General features: G+C 38.6%; 1 long non-coding RNA gene across 1 annotated transcript; it reads right to left on the bottom strand.

Annotated features, from left to right (window-relative positions):
* Positions 1-436: 436 nt before the first annotated feature.
* LOC143267580 (uncharacterized) lies at positions 437-22,446 on the bottom strand. Its single transcript, XR_013042854.1, has 3 exons — positions 22,320-22,446; positions 22,176-22,223; positions 437-896 (listed from the first exon to the last, which is right to left on the bottom strand). It is a non-coding gene; the product is annotated as an uncharacterized LOC143267580 (long non-coding RNA).
* Positions 22,447-22,691: the final 245 nt, after the last annotated feature.

The raw sequence follows: 22,691 nt of genomic DNA, 5'->3' as shown, positions 1-22,691 counted from the left end.
TATTATGGAGGCATTTTCTTAATTGAGGTTCTTTCCTCTCAGATGACTTTAACTTATGTGGCATTGACATAAAACTATCTAGCACACAGCTATTTGAAATAGGGAAGCATCCACAGACTTTTCATTTTCCACACAAAATAAACATACTTGCATAAGCAAATAACATCAGCATTTTGGTTCTTAAACTTCCTTAAAGTCACTTAAGGAATATGTAAAACAAACAAAAATGACTTGTTTGGTTTTTGTACCACTGGCATTTAGCATTATCTGAGGCTGTGATGTCACCTTTGATTTAAGAGTAAATCTAATTAGTTTAAGGTCCCTTTAGGGGAGAAGAGGCTGGAAATCAAGACTTCAGTTGAATCTGTTATTCTCCCAGAATGGAACCCCTTTGAATAAAGTCTTAGTCTTTGAATAAAGTCTTATTCTCCCAGAATGGAACCCCTTTGAATAAAGAGATAATAAGCATTATCTCTGGCTGTGGATACATTTTGTTGCTTTTTCCACCCCTTTTAATTTGTTCTTTTGATCCCCAATAGAACTTTTTGATATTAATCTCTTTGACTCATATTCCACTTGTTGTTTTCATGCATGTTTCTATGGTACCTGAGAGTTGGCCAAGGAGACATAGTCCTTATTCAATAGTCGTGTAGCAAGGAGACAAGGGATGGGCATCTGAACAAGTAGAAAGGAAACAGATCACACACATTTAATAATTTTTTTTACATAAAAAGCACTGTTTAACTTTAAGGTCAATATGACAAGGCTTAAACAATTAAGTTAACAACATCACATGTCATTACTTTCACTCTTTCAGTCATTACAGACAGATCTTGTTCATGTGATAGCAACCAGCTTTCTAGTTGGCTTCATTGTAGTTGCTATATGTGATAAATCTGGAAAATAAAGGTGATGGTAAATAACTTCTGAGTTTAAACTGTAGAAGTGATGTTTAATATCCATTGCCAAGTTATCAATCATTCAATCAGTCATCGACTTCTCTCTCTCTTTATACATTGTTTTCTTCGATCACAGGTACTATGAAAGCCCACTGCTGTGCTGCAAGGACTTCCCTGAAAGGAACTAAGGCTTCCAGCCAACCGCTCCTAGAGACCTAGTTACTAATGGCCATTTTGGGTGACCCACTGCCCCAGCGGAGCCTCTGTTTCCAGCCTAGTCTTCAATAAACACAGACTTTACAGAAAACTGGCCTGCAGCCTTATGAAGTTGGATGAGCTAGAATCATCCAGTCAAGCTGCTTCTAAATGTCCAACTCCTAAAAGCTATTAAAAAAAATAAACATTTGCTGCTTTAATCTGTTAAGCTGGGGAATGATGTGCTATACAGCAATAGGTAGGTAACACAGCACAAGGGTTCTTTGGTATTTTTTCTCTGTTTTGAGGCTGTCCAGGAATATTTTAACATAATAATCCAGACAGCTACCTCCAACATAGCATTAATGTTGGCAGGAGACAAAACCTCCTTCTTTGATGTGGTGGTTTGAATGAGAATGTTCCCTCATAAGTTCACATATTAGAATGCTTAGTAGCCAGGGAGTGGCACTATTTGAAAGGAATAGAAGGATTAGGAGGTGTGGCTTCCTTATTGGAGAAAGTATGTCCCAGAGCCATGGGATACCTGCCAAGAAGAGCTGCAGATGGGGGGAGCCCAAGAGAGAGAAGTGTGTCCACATCGACAAACTGAAAGGAGTTGAAGATCTGAGGAGAGCTTTGACATGAGACATGGAGATGCCGATTCTGGAGCTGCCCTGCCGGTTTTCAGTCTTGCTTTGATCCACTGTTTCCTCACTGTGCTCCCTTTCCTCCCTTTTGGAATAGTAAAGTAGATTCTGTGCCAGTGTAGACTGCAAGTATGCAATCTGCTTTTTGGTTTTTCATTTTACAGGGGGTGACAGTTAAGAGATTGTTCTGTCTCAGAAGAGACTTTGGACTTTGGACTTCAAATAGTGTTGAGGCTGTGAAAGATTACTGGCACTTTTGAAGCACAGCTGTATGCATTTTTTCATTATGATGTGGCTATAAGCCTATGGGAGCTAGGGGATGGAATGTGGTGATTTCAATAAGAATGGACCCCATAGGCTCATATATTTGAATGCTTAGCCACCAGGGAGTGGCACTATTTGGAAGAACTAAAAGGACTGTGAGGAGTGGCTTTGTTGGAATAAGTCTGCTGCTGGGGTTGGACTTTGAAGTTTCAAAAGTCCATGCCAAACCCAGAGTCACTTTCATTCTGTCTCTCTCTCTATCTCTGTCTCTGTCTCTGTCTCTCTCTCTCTCTCTCTGTCTCTCTGTCTCTCTCTCTCCTTCTCTCTCTCTGTGCTCATGGCAACAGGATGTAGCTCTCAGCTACTGCTTCAGTGCCTGCCTACATGCTGCCATTCTCCACAGCACAGTGAAACTGTTACCAAGTCCCTAGTTAAATGTTTTCTTTCTAAGAGTTGCTTTGGTCATGGTATCAGTTCTTCAGGACAGAACTGGGACTAAGCCAATGGCCTTGCCTAATATTCCAGCTCCAGGAAATACAAGGGTAATACATTTTGGGGAGTCATCTGGGTACTCACTGCTTCTCTCAGCCTGCCTGGGAACTGTGTTTATAAACTATCAACAAAAAGAGCTAGAAATGATCCTAGGTCTCACGTAAAACACTATTGCATAATGGAAGTTATAAACATTAAAGGAAAGTCGTGTCATTTAGGAGAGCATCAGGTCAGCCTATAGTCTAAACAAAGAAGTATTCTAGAACAATTACTCCCAGGGCCCATCAAAGCAGCTATGACAAATAATAATGGCACGAGGACACTAGAACTAACATTTGGAGAGTGTTCCAGCCAAACTCCCTATCATACTCACTCAGGGCCTCCTTAGCTCAAAGTCATAAGAATGATTATGACTCTGGATATACTGACTAGGGAACTGGGACTTTGGGGTTGGAAAACTTCAGGAGCTATGCTCCATATCAAAGCCCTTGTAAAGGGCAGAAACAGAATGTATCTTAGTTTATAAAATGCATCTGGTCTCAGTTCCTGTGAGTTTAGCTCTCTTCTCTTCCCTATCTTCATTGAAGCACTTTCTGAGTCTCAATGCATTTATCTATATAGTGAAAATACTGATAATACCTGGTTTTCTTTTTCTTTTATTTTTTTTATACTATAACATAATTACATCATTCTTCCTTCCTTTTCCTCATTCCAAATGCTTCCATATATACTTCCTTGCTCTTTCCAAACTCATGGCTTCTTTTTTCTCTAACTACTGTTACATACATACATATACACACACATATATATTCCTAAACACAATCATCTCAGTCTATAAAATGTTACTTGTATATATGTTTTCAAAGTTGACCATTTGGTATTGGGTAATCAATTGGTGTGTTTTCCCTAGGGACTGTTTCTTCCACTCTCAGCATTTTTGGTTGTCTGTATTACTTTGTGTAATGTTGAGGCCTCATGGGCTTTCTTACATCCACTTTGGCATGTCTGTCGATGTCTAACTGTCCTTGTTTAGCTTGTTTTAGGTAGTCATGTTGTTGAGACTCTATACATATAGCTCTGATATTACTAAGTGTCACAGCCTCACAGCTAACTCCCTGATTCTATGGTTCTTGTAATCTTTTTACCCCCTTTTCCACAATGTTCCCTAGGACTTATATGTAATTGTGTTTTGGAGATATATCCCTTGGGATTGGGCCCCACAGCTCTACATTTTGATTGGTTGTGATTTTTTGTTGCAAAGTGAAGTTTCCTTGATGAGAGGTGAGAACTATATTTTTCTGTGGGTGTGAGAACCAATGTTTAGATTGTTGTTAGAGATTATTCTGGCTTAAAAGAGTAGTGGTTGTAGCTTTCCCCCCAATATCCATTGCTTCACCAGCACTGTGTAGTTGGCTAGGGTTTTAGTACTAGATTTTGGGAAGCTAGATTAGTGTTTGCCTGGCACATTCTGGTACCATGAAAGCTACTTCTCAGAAAGGAGTCATTCAGGTCAGTTCCAGCTCAAGGAATACCTGCTTTTTAAATTGCCATAAAAGAGTGCTTAACAGACACAGCATATTTGGTCATTGGTGCATAATTGAAGCACAGTGCTTTGTGGAGTTCCATGGAATACAGTGCTAGATCCTGGGACCTTTCGGTATTCATAGATTCCCCCTAATTCCTCTGGATTTCGTTCTGTGATTGACAATGTGTTTTCTCAAAATATAGCTTCTTTCCTATAATTGGAAAGACTATCATTTGACCAATTACCTGATAGGTTATGTACTTAAGGTTGTATTCCTAAACTAACATTCTCATCTTTTCATCTTTCATTGATTTTTTTTTTATAAGCCTGGATTGTCACCATTGAGTCAAACACTGTTCTGAGCCTGAAAACAGAAATGTCAGACAGGAGCAAAAACTTAATTCACAAAAAACATCTGTCCTGAGGAGTATGACACAACAATGTGTCTTTCTGAACAAGACCCCATCTCCTTGAGGCCTCTACAAAATCCTATTGCAGTATTTCAAAAAGACAAAAAGAAATTAACCATATTCCAAGCATTATGGAAGTCCTGCAGCCTAAGTCCCATGGCACAAAATCCCTTTCCTTCCGAAGAGCAGCGTCTAAATGTCCCCTTTGACACTCCTTTGCATGTTTAGAGCCAGTGCCATGCTCTGTGCCTCTCACCCCACCATGCACTGAGCTCATTCAGAGAAGTGCTTGGGCAGTCTACTATTCAATAATTGGGACATATGGGGATTCTAGCTCCCTGACTTAATATTATATATTAAAACAGCCATTTCCCTTTTTAAGATTCCCCCCCTTTTCTGATATGCATCTCTCTCCAGTCCTTTATTTATTCACTTTTTAATTATATAACACTATCAAAGAGGTCTAAACCCTAAGCTGGAAGGAAATCTGAATTTTCTTACTGATGCATATAAAATCTTAGTCGGCTGGATTTCGTGCCATGCTGTGCTCTGTGGGGATCAGGAAACAAAAGGGTGAAGGACAGTGGCTGCCTGGTATCTTAATAAGATGCAGATCAGCCGAGGAGCATCAGACCATCAAATCCAGGGTCTGCTGCAACTGCACACCTTTCGTTAGTCTTGGAATGGGCCGAGATGGATTCGGGGCTTTATTGAAAGATCATACAGGATGACTGCGAAATCCCATTACTTGTTGATTAAGTATTGATTGCCTCAGTATTAACAAGCCAGCTAATATGAAGTGACCTCTGAGGCCAGTGGTTTGGGGGGAGGGGAAGACAATTTACTAAAACAGGCAGGCAGATGAATACAGGGCTGGATTTGCTCTTGGCTTTTAGCTTTGGTTAAAATGTCACACTCGATAGTGCAGATCAATGCCCACTTTATTTCCTCACAGCCGTCTTATTACCATCATGAGGCTGCCTCCTTTGATGCTTTCTAATGACCCTCTGAACTGCCTGCTCAGCTCATTCTCTGCTTTCAACTAAAAGGAAAGCCCTTGCTGCCCCTTGCTGCTGATGGAGAGGCCATGGCTGCAAGGTTGGGCCAGGAGGACCAGTCAAGCATTGCTTGGGGTCAGTAGGCCTGCTCTGTCTGTGTCTTTCTCCTTGTCCTCTGCTTTCCTCTGAGTGTCCTCAATATCAAAACTCAGGCCCTCTCTCCAAAATTCTATGTCATATTGAGGCTTTCCTCAGATCTCCTGCTCAAAGTCATCCTGGAGGTCAAAGCCTTCATAGCTTCACTCCACACTACAGAATCTATAGGAAGGAAACTCTTGCCTACTATTTAGAACCTGCCCCTCCCATCCAGAAATCGATGCCTTTGATTATGGTTAAAATAAGTAAATAATTAAATAGCTCAATAATCAAAACCCTCTCTGTCTCTTCAGTCAAGCAAACTGTGATTTCAGATGACCCATAGCACACACCAGTTAAGGGACATGACAAGGCAATCCAGTGCTGTGGAAATTGCCGCTTCCTTTTCAATCTCTACAGAGGAGCATTTGTGAACATTGTCTATGATTTTGGAGCGGCACTGGCTTCTGTGATGCACAATACTCTCCTAACTACTTAGTCTAGCTTTCTCTAAGTATAAATATTTTATGTGCTGGGCAGTGTAGGGATTCATCAATGCTCTGCTATTGGCCAGAGGTCTGACTCCAACTTTGTGCATCAGAGAGAGGAGGGAGAAGGGAATCTAGTAAAAACTTTCTCCCTGGCAGACACACTCAATTGGTGTCTGAAATGAAAAGGTTTCCAACACTGGATGGCTAGAGGGAGGGAATGAGAGAACAGAGAGGAATCTTCAAGCTCTCTCAGGCTGCTATTCAAAGCCGATGTCGACCTTAAGATGAAAACCACAGTAATTTCTCTGGGGCTTTAAAGAAACTGCTTCCATAAGTTTTGTTGCTGCAGAATTCATAATTTAAAAGCTCTTTCCATTTATTCTGAACTAAATTGTGTGAATAAAGAGTATTTCTTCTTTTATTTAACTGTATCAATCTTCTTTTCTCAGGGTGGTATCAGTTCTGCACAAAGTCTTATGCAGAAATACAGTCTATCACAAATAACACTATTTATCTTTTCATTTTCTCCTCTCTGTCATTTCCTGGCCTGACAGGATCATTTACCAAATGCCCCCACCCCACCAATCTCTCTGCTTCACTGTTGTTTCATTCAATGAACTACAATCATTAAACATTTATTGAATGAAATATATTTCTATATAAACAGATACATAGATAAGTAAGTAGGTGGATAGATAGATGATAGATGATAGATAGATATAGAGAGATATCAATAAGTTGATACTCAAAGATTTGTTGAAGGAGCCACCTCATCATTTTTTATTGAATTCATGGAATTTCTGCATGTCTCAATGCATGGAGACTGGTTCTCTTTCTAAAAATTTAGAAGTGATCATAGTGAAAAGGGCTTTCATTCTTTCCTCAATCCTGTGACCCCCAATGAATCTGCTTGAAACTCATCTATAATAATGAGCCCAATAATGAAAGGAACTTTTGGACAAAAACATAAAAATCCCAGAAAGAATATTCTACACTTTCTGTTCCCAGAAACTCCCACATGCAATAGTATTCTATTTAATCTTTCTGCATAACTATTCTTGCCTGGGAGAATTTGAATTTTTTAGCTTATAGATGTTAACTTATGGTACATTATGGGGGAAAACAGTAAGTGGTCTCATAAAAAACTCACATAAAGTTTGAAAATTTTATTATGCAGTAGGATGGGTGTGGATAATGAGGTTTCAAAAGGAAGCTTCCTTAAGTTTTTGAGTAGGTCCAGGGTTTGCTTTCATACCCAACCACACATTCCCATAACCATTCATAATATTAGTGGAATTCTGGCAAGATGATTAGAATATGAATCTGAGTGTCAATTATTATTGGTTAGTCACATCTTGGAAAGATGTGTGGTGCACTCCAAAAGGACACACAAGTCTTCTCACAGTAAAATTGGAATTCCACACTTTTACCTGGTCTCCTACTGTCATGGACTGACCCACAAGAGTTCTGTCCTTATTGGTTCAGATCTCAATGAACTCAGGCTGTGTCTTGCTCAGTTAACTTGCAGCTGGACTCACATAATTATAGGTTTCTTTCTTTTAATGAGTAAATGATTCAGCACTGGAGCAGTAACTGAGAGCTGCATCCTAGTCCACAGGAAAAGAGAGAGAATTCCAGGTTTACTTGGGCTTTTGAAAAACCTCAAAGTCCACTCCCAGTGACACACTTATTCCAACAAGTTCACACCTAATCCTAATCCTTTCAAATAGTTACACTTCCCTGTGACTAACCATTCAAATGTATGAGCCTATGGGAATCTTTCTTATTCAAATCAGCACTCCCTAGGACCCATAGGCTTATAGCCACATCATAATGAAAAATACATTCAGTTGAACTTCAAAAGTACCAATAATCTTTCACAGTCTCAACACGTTTTGAAGTCCAAAGTCCAAATTCTCTTCTGAGACAGAGAGCAATCTCTTAATTATCACCCCCTATAAAATCAAAACCAAAAAGCAGATCACACACTTCCAAAATATATTGACACAGACTCTACATTACCATTCCAACAGGTAGAAAAGGGAGCACAGTCAGGAAATGATGGATCAAAGCAAGACACAAAACCAGCAGGACAACTCCGAACTCTGCATGTCAAAGCACTCCGCAGAATTCCAGCTCCTTTCAGGTCTGTTGAAGGCATCATACTTGTCTCTCTCTTGGGCTGGTTCCACTCCACATCTGCAGCTCTTCTTGGCAGGTATCCCATGGCTCTGAAATCTCCATCATCTTGGGGTCTCCAAGGCAATCTAGGCTTTACCTTTACAGCTTCACACAATGGCTTCTGTAGGCCTCCATGCATGGAAACCCCTGACACACACCTGGCCTCAGTGGCTTTTCTTAGCTGCTGAGAGGGAGATTCCACAACCCTTTCTTATATCCTCAGCTTTAAAGCCAGAACCGAACAGTGTGGCTGAAGCTGCTAAGCTCTGCTGTTTGATGGGGCTGAAACCTGACCCCTCCTTCAGTTACATCTGCATCACTTTTCTGTTGATGTTTTCCTTCACTGCTTAAGCTTTTCTTTAATACTTTTCCACAAGTTGGAAGCTTAGCTTGGTGGGGTCTCGCCCTGAGGCCACCACTCCCTTTAATCTATTTAGCATCAGGCTTTTCTTCCTGTTTTTTTTCTCCTTGAGCACTGAATATAGCTCTGTTATACTTCCTGGTGCTCCTTTTCTCCCCAATTTACATCTTTTCATTATAGATCTACATAAGACTGGCCACTAATCACCACACATCAGAGCCAATACTAGGCTATCTTGTAATACTTTCTAGAAATACCATTAATCCTAAACTCTTTAATTTAGCTTCAAGCAGATATTTAGGACAAGAGCAAAAAGCAGCCACATTCTTGGCCAAAATATCACAAGAATAGTCTCTAGGCCACTTAAGTATTTTCTCCTCTGAAATTTCTTCAGCTGGGCCCCCACAGTTTAAATCACCCTTAGCACCATTGCTTTCATGCTCCTAGTAGGATGGCCCATCAAACCCTGCTTAACGCATCCAATTATTTTTCTAGTCCCAAGTCCCAAAGCCTTCCACATTCCTCAGTCCCTGGTACCAACTTCAGATTTGATTTTATTGCCAGGAGGAAACACCATGACCAAGGCAGCTTGTATAAAAGAAAACATTTAACTGGAGACTTGCTTACAGTTTCAGAGCTTTAGTCCATTATCATCATGGCACGGATCATGGTGGCATGCAGGTAGGTCTGAAGCAGTAGCTGAGAGCTACATCCCAATTCAAAGGCAGAGAGAGAGAGAGAGAGAGAGAGAGAGAGAGAGAGAGAGAGAGAGAGAGAGAGAGAGAGAGACTGGCCATGGCATGAGCTTTTGAAACCTCTTAGCCTACTCCCAGTGACACACTTCCTTTAACAAAGCCTATACCTCCTAATCCTTTCAAATGGTGACACTCCCTGGTGACTAAGCATTCAAATTTGTGAGACAATGGGGGTGATTCTTATTCAAACCACCACAGCTGCCCAGACAGACAGATAAATGGATGACAGAGACAGAGAAATAAATGAGGTAGATTCAAGGAATTAGTTGAAGGAATTATTGATGCTGAGAACTTGTCTGGAGCTGGAGACCTAGCATAAAGTGGGTGATATAAATCATGAATCCAAAGCCCAAGAACTTCAGGGGCTGTTGGTATAAGACCCTGGGTCTAAAAATTCTGAGTTTTCAGGGTGATGATATCTGAGAGGAAGAAAAAAATAGATGTCCTAGATCTAAAAGATAAAGAGCGAACCTGGCCTCCTTGATTGATCATGCTCAATGACAATGGTGAGGGTGATCACCTTTACCACTCAGTGCAATGTTTTAAATCAAATTGTTCCAAACATACCTTGATAGGTAGGTATCCTCAGCAGAAATACTTTCCAGCTAGTCTGGCAACCTTCAACCCACTCAAACGAACATGTAAGGTTAATATTCATAATTAACCACTGGCCTTGCTTGGTCTTGGTGGATTTTCTGTTTTCAATTTCATTGGTTTCTGCTGTAATTTTTAATTTTTTAAAAACTATTTCTTCATTTCTTTTTACTTTGGATTTAAGTTGTTCAAGTGGGATTTACATTTTAAATTTTTGGTCTGATCATCCTAACATTCCCGCCATCCCTGGCATTTTACTTATGATAGGATGCATGACTACTTCCAAGAGTCTCAAAATTCTTCATTATGATTTTTAGAACTAGTGTGAAGCATGCAACTGGCTTTCTCATTCCCTTTCTTTGTATAGGAGGAAACATGGTGATAAAGATTAAATTATGACCTAGATCTGTACATAGAGCAATGGCTCCCTAGTATGACTGTCCATGAAAGCCACAGAGGAGAAAGGAATACACTCATCAGTTTCAAGTATGAACATCGGTTTGAACTTCATGCTGCACTGAACTGGAAATAGGAAAAAAAGGTAAATACATACCATCTGGGTCCCTTCCCTCAACACCATTAGCAACAACATTCTTTTTTTTTTTCTTCTGTCCAGTTTCCCCAGGACTATAATGATCTTTTAACCCCTTGAGTACTCTCAGTCTACCTCTTCTAATTTGCATTTTAACCAGTGATTTCTTTCAGACTCTGACCTGCTTCTCAAGTTGTGATGTCAAAGACTTAAACATTTTCTAGAGAGCTGGTGATCATGAGATAGCTATGTTCTGACGTTCCAAGATGGTACACTATGTATCCAGGACTACTGTGGCTCCCACTCAGAAAAGTAACACTGTATACATTGACTTCTAACATGACAGAACTCTCTGACTTAACTTTCTAATAGAATTTATATTTGTATTTTGGAAGGAAATGATAATAAACATCTTAGAAATTAGGATGAATATTACAAGTGAAAATAAATGAAGCTGTGAATGGTATACCTCCCAAGTGTTTATAGTAAAGCCCTCATTCTGAATTTGAATATATTACCTGGAAAACCACCAAGTTACCATGAAACTAGAATATCCAAGCTGCCACTCTTTGCTGTGAAGACCTTAAGAGCATTAATAACTAATGTTAAGGTTGATGGGGAGAAGTACCTTGGCAGCGTGAGGCCAAGGTATGCCACAAAGACCACAGCAAGCAACAGATTTCATATAAGGGGTTTATTGGAGGGTTGAAAGGCCGTCTGGTAGCAGGAACAAGAAAAAGAGAGAGAGACAGAGAAAGACAGACAGACAGAGAGACAGACAGAGTGAGAGAACAAGAGAGAGGTCTGTCTGTGATGGCCAGGCCTTTTAAAGGGTACCAGTATAGCATTTGGTGGCTGGCAGCTAGTGCTGAGTCACTGAAGGCAGACTGGGAAAGTGCCTGGTTTCTAACAACTGAGACGGCCCAGTCACCACTTTAGAAAAGATTACTAAAGTGAAATGGAGCAAGTTCCTCAGATAACTTGACTTGTGGGGTGAAAGAACCTTAAAACCAATCAGTGAAAGCATGTAATGTGGGTTATTTTAAGCTGTAGTCTAGAAGCAGAAACTGAGTTCAACAACCTGTGAGATAGTGACTCTTTGTTTCCGAGACACATCCTTCTGGATCTACTATCTACTAACTCTGGCTTGCTGTAGGTAAACATGCTGACAGATGATCCAGGGACCACTGCCTCTCTAGCCAAGAGTTGACTAATGGCCCCAGGACTGAAGATCTGAAAACAGGGTAAGGGATAGGTGGAGGCTTATTCATTCAGTCTCCTCCCTGGCAGTCATTGTGGGTGCGCATACTCCCTTTTTAGACTCCTGTTAGCATGTCTGTGTCCCCAGCTTTCTGAGGGGCCAGCCTCTCTGGAGTCTCTAAGCATAACCCCTTCCTTTGTTCATTCAGTCTTGGGGATTGCAGTAGCTCACAATGCCAGCCCCCCAGTACTACACATACCCTTAGGTTTCTATGGCCTTGCCACTTGAATTGTTTCCTCTATTAAGTTTTAAACATGTGTGTGGTAGTGCAGATCTGAATAGATTCCATACTCAATAATATACCAGTGGTGGAGGAAATGCCTAAAGACTCAAAACTTAAATAAAATCCCCAAGTCTAGGGCTTTCTGAGACGAAGCAGCACATACAGAGCTGTAGTTACCTTCTGACTTCACAGACTCTGTGATGGAGCTTTCAATAGAATGTGTTTATATTTTGGAAGGGGATGGTAGTAAACTTAGAAATTAGGATGAGCATCACATGTGAAAATAAATGAAGCTATGAATGGCATACTTCTCAAGTGATTATGGTAAAGCCCCAACTCTTAATTTGGATAAATTGCTAACAACCCAACTTAGCACACCCATTTGCGGTGGTAATCATTATTTTGCTGACTAGGCTCTATGTCTGGATTGCATTTCAATAGTGAATGCGAAGCCTATAAGCATTTTTTTTTTCTAAACATCTTCTTACTCATAGGGAACCTAAAACCAGATTCAGAAAGCCCCAACACCTGGGCTGTATTTCTAGCTGAACATTTAGGACTTTTGATGACCTAAATGTTATCAAGGATCTTTGAGGTTTGTTACCAAAGCTGGCTTACTTCGAAGCTGAGCCTACTAGCTAACTGACTTATTGCCATCATGAATCATATTCCATTAGAAGACTTAACTGCAGGACTCATTCATTCTCTGCTCTTATAACCATGTGTACAGGAATCCAGCTCCAAGCACAACCTTTCTGAGGACCTACTGAATTAGCAAGCTGTAATATTGTATTATATTATATTATTGTATTATATTATATTATATTTACACAAAATATATCATATTTACACATATTTTAATATGTTTCCCCCCACTAGGCACTCTTTTGAGTTGGAAGGATCCATAGCAAATTCAGGGGAAAAAAAGAGCTGTAGTTTAAGAGTTCTAATCCTAGGTCTGTGACAAAGTATCAAGCATTTTTGAGCAGGTCACTCAACTCCCCTGGACTCTGGCTCCTTATTGACAAAGTAGAACATTTTCTAAAGTTATTATCCACACTTCAGTAGTTGGGACAGCCCCCTCCAAAGATCTGAGTGCTTATTTATTGCCTTTTGGGTAGTATCTAGAGAATACCGGACTATATATGCCTAGATATCTGGAGGCACTTGGAAGAAAGAGCTATGCATTCTGAGCATAGACACTCAGTTCCCCCAGCACAATGGTGCTCACCTCTGCTCTCCAGAATCCAAATTCATCTGCTGGCTTAATATCAGCTTGACCCTCCAAGTCCTTGTCTGTTACAGGCCAACTTTGATTTCATTTTCAGCTGACTTGTCTATTTTCTTGATATGATAGTTTATAAAGAAAACTTGAAGGGATTCTGAAATTGGTCTGGGCAGTATTGTTTTAGCAGGGGCCTTGAACTTCAATGGAAGAAAGCCAATCATACATTCTGCATGTATTTCACCAGAGATGACAGTCTGTATGTAGCTAATACCCGAGAGCATGCATTCTGAAGACACCTTTAACTGGAGGCTGCTCAGATGGAGAGAAGGGCAGAGGAAGGGAAAGGAACATCTGGCAGGGTCGAGAGTGGTGAGCTGTGCCCACTATCAAGCATGTCCTGATTAAATGTTTCATGTTTCCCCCAGTCGGATACCACATATCAGCTGTTCTTTTAGGCAGAGATAAAGCCACCTTTACAGGAAAATGCACTAGAGTGGGGTTAATAAGTTACACAAAAATGATTGTTTCCAAGTGCTTGTATAATTCCCTCCCTGCCTCTCTGCTCCCTCCTAACCTCCCTCACTCCCTCTTTCTATTTCCTTGGCCAGCTCCACACCTGTTAATAGAGACATAGATTTTTACCCACAACGACAAGGATGAAAATATTTTCCCTTCTACTGTTCCAGCACTCATTTTCCACACCCACTAATTCCTTGCTTGTGAGACCTTCTGTCACTGGACACCCACGAAGAAGACACTACACTGTGTGCCTGCATTTTTCTTTTCACAGAGTTATTATTAGCTTTGCTACAGGATGAATAAACTTCACAGTGGTGAAGTGTCTTTTGGTGGCTTGCTCCTAATTGATTTACTTCATCTTGAAGCCTTTAGAGCTTCTGCATGTTATTTTTAATATTGTTCTACCATCTTGAAGATGGCATTTACATTGTGTTCATTTCTGCTTTATCCTTAACCTGATGACATGGGTTTGTTTTGATCTCTATTGAGCAGCATAGAGCTCCACCTGTTAGCGGAAGTGCTCACCTCTGCTCTGTGCTGTAATTTTGCTGATGTACTTGCGTTGGATTCTCACTTGTCATTGCATTTACTTGATTACTGATACAGTTGGCATTATTTTTGCAGTCAGGTCTAGTGTTCGCTGTGTCCCTCTTCTCTTCAAGCTTCCATTTGATCACAAGACTGCTTTACACTCTTCTCTCACCCTCACCATGAGCTTGATTTTTTTCCTCTGGTGATCTAGAATCTGTCTGTACATTGTTTCAATTTATGTAATATGTGCCATTAATTTTGTGACATATCTCCATGACTAAAAGTTTTCTATAAATAAATCTATAGCAATTCCATTGTTTTTCTATTTTTCTCATAAAAACCACTGTAATTTTAGTACAACTTAGTTATCCATTAAACACACTGTTTTATTGCATAGAATTATAATTTTACTTACATGAATATCCAATCCTCATGTTAGATTACACAACAAAGAGAGTCACTATAAATTGTTCCATGACTTCAGGCAACATGTGTGTCACTCAGGCTGGTTTTCTCCCGAACTTTTCTTACATTTTGCTGTGTTTTCCAATTGTTACAGAAACATATGAGTTAGCAATTTTTAAAAATAAAAATTTGAGACAGAAAACAGTATTTGTATGTCTAAAATGTATTTGTTTTGTCTTTATTTTTGAAGAATGTGTAGCTAGACACAAGATTCCAAAGTTAAAATTAATTTCCTTCCATTTGCTGAGGACATGAAGCCACCATTCTGACCTATATTGTTACGGGTTAAAGCCACTGCCAACAAACGGGCACCACCAAGGCATGTCACCTCCCCGAGTAACTCATCTCATGAGTAAACTCATGTTTACTGGAGCTTTATGATTACTCATTATAACACAAAATGCATGTAGAAGTATAAAATTATAGTTCCATATGAAATGATCATACCTTTAAAAGTAGGTGAGTATACTTAAAAACTTGGGTTTTCAGTCTGGTGAGATGGCTCAGAAGCTAAAGGTTCTTCTGCCAGGACTGACAGTCTGAGTTTGATGCCCAGTACACATAGAAGAAGGAAATAACTGACTCCTGTTGTCCTCTAATAGACAGACAGACAGACAGACACACGCACATGTACACACAAATAAATAAAATAAATTTAAAATCTTAGTTATCAAAATGCAGATGAGGAAGTGAAATAAAATTATTTCATATGATTATAAAAAGTCTACTTACATATTTTTGTTTAATTTAACATCTTTACAATTTAAGACATACCCACCAATAATGTATTTCTTAATACTTTCAAAGAATGAGCACAGAAGCCTCAGGCTAGAGATAGCCACTGTAATGAGGAGACTCACAGACATGCAAATTTGAAGTTTCTCATTCTGTAAATGTATGAAGGACATGAGTAATGAATAATGCTGTGTCCATTTCATATACTGAGAAACTGGAAAGACATATTTAATGCCTGAACAAATTTAAGTAAATGAATGAACAAACTCCTGTGGAAGGACCCTTCTATATGCTGTGAATATATGCTGCTTTCATTGTTTGATAATAAAGCTGTTTGGCCAATAAGGTTAGGCAGCACAATCAAACTAAAGACAGAGAAGAAGGATGGAGCTGGGGAAGACACTGCCAGCCACCCAAGAAGCAAGATGCAAATTGACCAGTAAGCCACAGACCACACAGCGATACATAGGTTAATAAAAACAGGTTAATTTAAATGTAAGAGGTAGTTAATAATAAGCCTGAGCCATTGGTCAAATATTTATAATTAATATAATTCTCTGCATGGTAATTTGAGAAGTGGCTGCCTGGTATTTGTGAGTTGCTGGTACGACAGAAACTTCATTTATATATGGCACCTAGCATTTGGCACCTCCATCCACATAGAACCTGGGAAAGCTTAAAGAAAGATTCTAAAACAGAGCTAAGCGCAGCTTCCTAGTCTCTTGCCTCTCATACAGGCTACTGCCCGTGTACTTGAGCTGCCAGCATGAGCTGAGCCAACACGTGGAGGTTTTGGAGTTTTGCTCTATGAACAAAAAGGGTCAGAGATACACACTAACAACAGATTCAGACAAAAAGGTCTATAAATTGGCCACTGTGTGTTTGAAAAAATATGCATAGACTTTGGAGAGAGAAGAGAAAGAATATATACAAACTTAGATTAAAAATATAGATTTAAAAATAATAAATTCCTTGAAAAGGAAATAGATAAAGAAAATATGATAAGCCATGTAAAGATGGAAAATACACAAAGTCTGGATTCTATATTTTAATGTGTTTTCTTTATATTTTTTGACTGCTAATGAGCAAATAATAACTAAGAGAACTTGGGTTATGGAAGCTATACTTATAACCACAGTATTTATTTTAAAAAATATCTTGACTCCAAAATTTAAGTCAAAAGATATGCCACTTTGGGGGAGAAGTTGTGTTTTTGTTTCCACAGGAAATAAGAGGCTATGGATTCATTCTGGGTTAAGGAAAATCAGGTTTGATTGAGGAAGACCCCTTTAATCCTAACTACAGACATGGGAAAATAAACTTAAAGCAACTACAAGATATGTAACATATATTTTACCTGCTCAAGCATAAAACAAAAAATTATCTTTGGCTGGCTTATATACAATACACACTCTATATTTCTATTAATATAGATATGTGTGTTAACCTTAAAAGTTCATGTAGTTTCAGAACAAGGAAACCAGAGACCAATAAAAATGATGGTTCATATGATCCAACATTCAAAACAACTTCAAGGCTACTGACAGAAATGATCAAACCTCACATCCAAGACTTAACAATTACCCTAAATTTTCTCAGGGTCCCAAAAAATTATCAGTGCTCCTAATCAACAGGAAGTAGTCTAGAGAACTATGCCCACATTCCCAAAAAATAGATTATGGATGTTTATGGGGTTGGTTATAAATTGTTATTGGTCATAGTCAATCTCTTTCTAAAAGAAGAAAGGGGTATATGATATAAAAATGATAGGATAAAAGGGTAGATTATTGAATCTACTTTAATCCCCAAAACAGCTGTAATCTCAAAATATTTTACATTTATATGGATATGATATGGATTTAGTTTATTGATACAAATTTAAAATTAATTTTGTTATTTGTATATTTCTACTCTTGTTTAAGATATGTTTATGCAACTTATTTAAAATTCTAATTAATATATAATTTAAAAATATAGATTAATAGTCATCTATAAGAGCAAACTTACAGTCATGGTAGGTTTTCTAGGTAGGTAATTTTCAAATACTTCAAAGACCAATAGAATGTGGCATTTAAAATGTTTTAATAATTTAGACTTTTCTTGATGTGAGACATGTCTGCTCCTGACAGCACCGATCTACTCCCAAGAGGATGATGGTCACCAAAGACACTCCATATGGAGTTTGTCTTCTTTTTGGCAAAACTGGCCTGTTGGGAAAGAAATTGCCCTTGCCTCAACTGCTGACAGTAAGTATGCTGTCCAATCTAGACAAGCAGAACACAAAGAAAGGGGACTGTTGAACTTTGCCAAGACAGGGTAGGACAGTCTTTCAAATTTTCCTGCTTCTGGAAAAGGTCTGTCAGATAATCTAGGCCGATAAGCCAATGCTGGATTCCCCAACAACACAGAGAAACCTTGGATAACTGTCCAGGCAGCCAGCTGTTTCTGTCATTTCTTACATTTTTTGGAAGTCACTTGCTTGTATTTTCTGCTAACTCAGGTAATATTTTCTTTTTTGGGTCTTTGATGGAGTTGAAAACTAGATAATTATAGTTATAGTTTCCTTAATTATGATAAAGGATAAATTAGATATAAAACCTTAGACTCACCAAGATAGGATAGACAATTGAATGTTTTCTCTGATTTTGTCAAGTACAAATAGACTAGATATTGTAACTGTAATTCTTGCTTGATAACTATTTTATTATTTGTAATTTTACTATGTTAAGTTTAAAACCTTCCTTTTCGATTAGACAGGAAGGGTGAAGTGCTATGTGAGGATGCTTCTATGTGCAATGAATGTATTATGTTATTCTCACTGGTTAATAATAAAAGCTGATTTGGCTTATAGCCAGGCATAATAAGACTGAGTGAGAAAGACGAACAGAGATATAATAGGGGGAATTCAGGAAAGACTTGATCAAGCCATCCAAGGAACAAGATGCCAAAGAACCAGTAAGCCAAGGCCCAGATGATGATGCATAGGTTAATAGAAATGTGGTAATGTAAATCTAAGAGCTAGTTATAATAAGCCTGAGCCATAGGCCAAACATTTATAATTAACATAAGCCTCTGTGTGGTAATTAGAGAAGCAGCTGCTGGGTATTTGGGAGTTACTGGCAGGGTAGCAACTTCCATTTACAACAAACAAATGAATGGATGGTCAGTCAGAGAAACAAAAAAAAGCTGCTTCAAATTGTTCCCCACCACTCATCTAACCATCTCCCCCTGAAACTCCCAGAGCAAAGCTGCAGCTCTTAGCCTGTTGAAGAATGACTGTGCTTAGGCTTCTCATGTCTGTCAGGTCCTGAAATCATGGAGGATAACCCAGATTTTGAGATTTACATAAACCTAGATAAGAAAGTGAGACCTCTAGCATTTCTGCTAAATGATTACCATCAGTGAATGTGCACATGTGCACATGCACACTCATCAGTCACATTATAGCATATTATTTGCAATAAGTGCAACATAAACTAGTATTGGCATGAGATCAGATACACAAGCCAATGGAGTTAAATAGACAGTTTAGATTAGAAACAAACCATGTAATTACAGCCACTGATCTTCAAAAAACAAGGAGCCAAGAACATGGAGTAGGGCAAGGACAATATTTTCCAAAGATGGTGCTAGAAAATTTGATATCCAAGTGCAGAAAAAATTAGACCTGTATCTTTCAATATAACATAAACCAACCCACAATTCATCAGACTTAAGTATAAGACCTGAAACCATGAGATGCTCAAATAAAACATGGGAGAAAAGCTTTAAACATTGGAATGGGCAAGAAGGCTTCAAAACACAGGAAACAAAAGCAAAAATAGACAAAGGAGATGATATCACATTAGAAAGCCTCTGCACAGCATTATAAACAGAACGAAGAGACAACCCACTGTACATCTGATAAGGTGTATGAAGAGCGGCAATCAAAAGCAGTTCAGTATGTATTGCAATCACCTATGAGCAATAGAACTAGACAGATCTCAAATGAAGACATACAGCTGGTCAACAGATGATAAAATGTGGTTCAGGACAATGCAACATCACCCCAAACCAGTGAGAATAGCTATTAATAAGAAGACAAAAGGTACTAAGTGCTAATGAAGATGGGGAGAAAAAGAAGCCTTTGTATAATATTGGGGAGAATGTAAATTACTTTAGGCATTGTGATTAAATGGCATAATTTTTCTATAACATTAAAAATGGTGTTTGTTTATGCTCCAGCAATCCCACTACTGGGTATATTTAAAAAAAAATAAACATCTGTATTTCCATTATTGCAGCTCTACTAGATATAGTGAATAAAAGAGATCATCTGGGTGTCTATCAGCTGAAAAGTGGACAAAGAAAATGTATTATATATACACACAATAGGATTCCACCCCATCAAAAAATCTTGTCCTTTGTGAAAATAAGAATGGAAAAAGAGGACATTGCAGTAAGTGAAATAAGCCAAGCACAGAAGGACCCATATGATCTCATGTATACGTGGATCTATGAATGTCAATCCCATAGAACTAGGGAATAGAATAGAGGCTGGGAGATATAAGGGATAAAGAAGGAGAACTACTGGTCAATGGGAATTAAACTACAGTGAGACAAGAAAAATGATCTCAGATACTCCAATTCAAGCAGGGTGTTTGTAGACAATGATAATGTGCTGCATATTTCTGAAAAGCCATCAGAAAGAATTTTGGATGGTTTTACCACAAAGAAATAATGCATGTTTTAAGAAATACATCTGTTTACTCTAGTTTTGACATTGCACAGTGCATATAAATAATAAAACATCACTGGTCACTCCATAAATATATATGATTTATGTCAGTTAAAAAAATAAATAACAGCAGCCCAATTATTTCTATGTGATGTTCAAACATGACCTTCCCAGGGTATCTATTCCATTCCAGCAAGCACTAGTAGCTAAATGGGTCAGTATTACCATGTTGGGAAACAGCATGCCACAAGCTAAAGATGCAGCTTCAAACAGCATTAAAATCTTGCTGAATCTATTAGATTTTCAAAAGAAGAGGCCCTGTTTCTTGTTTGGATGTTGTACCTCTGTGCTATATGCCAACATGAAAAACTTATACTCAACTGATGGTTGGTCAATAAAGCTTGCCTTTTGAAAAGTCATTGTTAGTCAAAATAAATCCTCAAATTTAATTGTGTTGTTAGAGATGTCTAAGTTGTCAGAAGTCTTAGGGTTCCAAGACAAAGCATCACGCAGTAGTTCATATTCATTCAGGTGAAATGTTATTATTCACTTTTAATGTGGTAACAATGAATTTCAGGCACTGTGCTAGACTTTGATAAAAAAAAAAAGAAACACAACTCCTCCCTCTTTGTAACTGTTATGGTTTGGATCCTAGATGTTTCCCCTAAGGCTCATGTGTCAGATTGAAAACTAGCAGAAGCTTTCAGAGGTAGGGCTCAATGGAGGAAAGCTAGATCATTGGAAACATGACCTTGAGGGGGATATTACAACCCCAGCTCCTCTCCTCTCTCTGCTTCCCCACTGCCAGTGGGCAAACAAGCTTTTTCTGTCATGTATTTCTGCCGTAATGTACCATATCACCATAGGCCCGATTGACCAGGTAGCCTCTGAAAGGTGAGTCAAGATTATTCTCTTCTACTTTTAAATTGATCATGTCAGATATTTTGTCTCCCTGACAGAGAGCTGACATGGTAGTTTTGGAACCCATTTTTCAAATATGTCTCTGGTATGCCCTGTGTGTCTTAAAGCCTTGCTCAAAGACATGTAGCCAGTTAATGATGGAGTAAAGGTTGGGGCAGATGCTTCCTGCAGGTAAATGACCTGAAATCTCTTTATACAAGGAAAATACTGAATGCATTAACTAATCTTTGAATTGAGTTCCAGAATATTAAGAACAATAACCCAAACATTCTGCCCCAGTCTCTATTAAAACAGTAATAACTACTAACATTAAGTAGTCCTCAACAAGTCTCAGATATTTTCTTATCTCTTTATATTGACTAAATAATTTACTTCTCAGAGGAACCCAATGGAATGAGTTATTGAACCCATTTTCTAGCAGAAAATAAAAATCTGAGACACTGAGTTCATAAGTAATTTTCCTCCAAAATAACAGGGTTTAAATCTTGCAGAAGGCTCTATAGTCTTGGCATTTTCCACAGTGGCCTTTGGTCCCTAGGGAAAACAATCATTTATGTGCCAAGGCTCAGAAAGGTTTTGGAATTGGGAACCCTAACCCACATTTTCTCTTTATCTTTGCTGTTTTCTCCCCATCAGATTTTCTTGGAAAATCTGCATATTTAAATTCTTATTAATTTGAAGACCTCTTCCCATGTCTATGCCAAATAAAAGGCATTATTTGTGAGCACAGTTTCAATTCTATTTTTAAAAGAGTGCTTTTAATAACCAAGGATCTCAGGATCCCACATATCCATTTAGTTCTTGCTACATTTCTTGTCAGAATTTCAGGTTTTAAAGGACTTTGATATACACCCAGATAAGTGTGCAGTGTACTATAAGAGTTGAGACTCCCAGAGAACCATTGAACATTGTTTTATGATACAGCTGGATCCTGACTGAGGTGCCTCTGTTTCCCAGATCCTAAGTTCATCAGATTAAGTGCTCTAAAATCAGAGGTGTGCTGTTAGTTTTATATTTTAGAATATTTTTATCATAGTATTTGTTCTCTTATAGATACTCCATTTTTCTAAGAAAAAAATTAACAATTTCAACATACCTTTCTGTACTGGGGATGGCCCCACCAAGAAAAAAGTGGCTCACCAATCTGGAGCAAAATATAAAATTTTTAGATGGGGAAATTTGCTTGATTTATATATTTTACATTCTTAGGAAATTGAGATATATCCTTCTTGATGTTTACCTCTTACAGCTCCAAGCACTGAAATGAAAGAATGAACAAATGCAACCTAAGGGTAAGGAATGGGGAGAAAAAGAAAAGAGAGAGCTGGAAACACTCTACAGAGTCTACCCAACTATCATGCGCCTGCTCAATCCTGTTTTTAGTCCTGGAAAATTAATAATACCATGTTATCTCCTTGCTTGCAGGTTAAAATTAGAAACATATTGGCAACTTGACAAAGAAGAACATGGACAGTTTCCGAGTGGCAAGCAGGTCTTGAGTGTATTCATATCCCATGCATCCCATGCTCAGTGCACAGCAGGCAGCCAGGGCTCTGGCTGACTTGTTGCATGTATTACTATTAATAACATGTCATTAGGTGGGAGAGCTAAT

The sequence above is a fragment of the Peromyscus maniculatus genome, chromosome 10 (assembly GCF_049852395.1).
Source record: "Peromyscus maniculatus bairdii isolate BWxNUB_F1_BW_parent chromosome 10, HU_Pman_BW_mat_3.1, whole genome shotgun sequence".
NCBI classification, from domain to species: domain Eukaryota; kingdom Metazoa; phylum Chordata; class Mammalia; order Rodentia; family Cricetidae; genus Peromyscus; species Peromyscus maniculatus.
This window is presented reverse-complemented; position numbering and strand designations above follow the sequence as displayed.